Source organism: Penaeus monodon, chromosome 29 (assembly GCF_015228065.2).
Source record: "Penaeus monodon isolate SGIC_2016 chromosome 29, NSTDA_Pmon_1, whole genome shotgun sequence".
Taxonomy (NCBI): Eukaryota; Metazoa; Arthropoda; class Malacostraca; order Decapoda; family Penaeidae; genus Penaeus; species Penaeus monodon.
In genome coordinates, this window is record NC_051414.1 from 37,232,432 (window position 1) to 37,232,854 (window position 423).

The following is a 423-nucleotide window of genomic DNA, read 5'->3' on the forward strand; positions in this document are numbered from 1 at the left end:
CATATCTCCTGACACGCGTCTCGTAATTAAATCTCTATCAGCGATTACACTAATCCTGTCCGCTTAACTGAGACAATTTGGATTCCTCTAAATCTTCTCCTTATCTACACGTTTAAGTAACTACCGGCACTGCGCTTTTCTCCTGTAAAAGATAATTGAATAGATAAGAACAGAATTGAAAATGGTAAATAGAGAACTAATATGATAAGATAAATTGATTAATTCGTTATAATTAATGAAGGATTATCTAATTAGGTAGAAGAAGCTAATGGAAAATAATACGTTGAAAGGAGATTAATACTAATAATGGAAAATTAGAAGAAAAAAATGAAAAATAAAGGGCGGACATATCCTCATGTTGAAATAAGTCATATGGTTTGTTTTTAATAAATACCTGATCCTATGCAAAGAAACAAATGATAG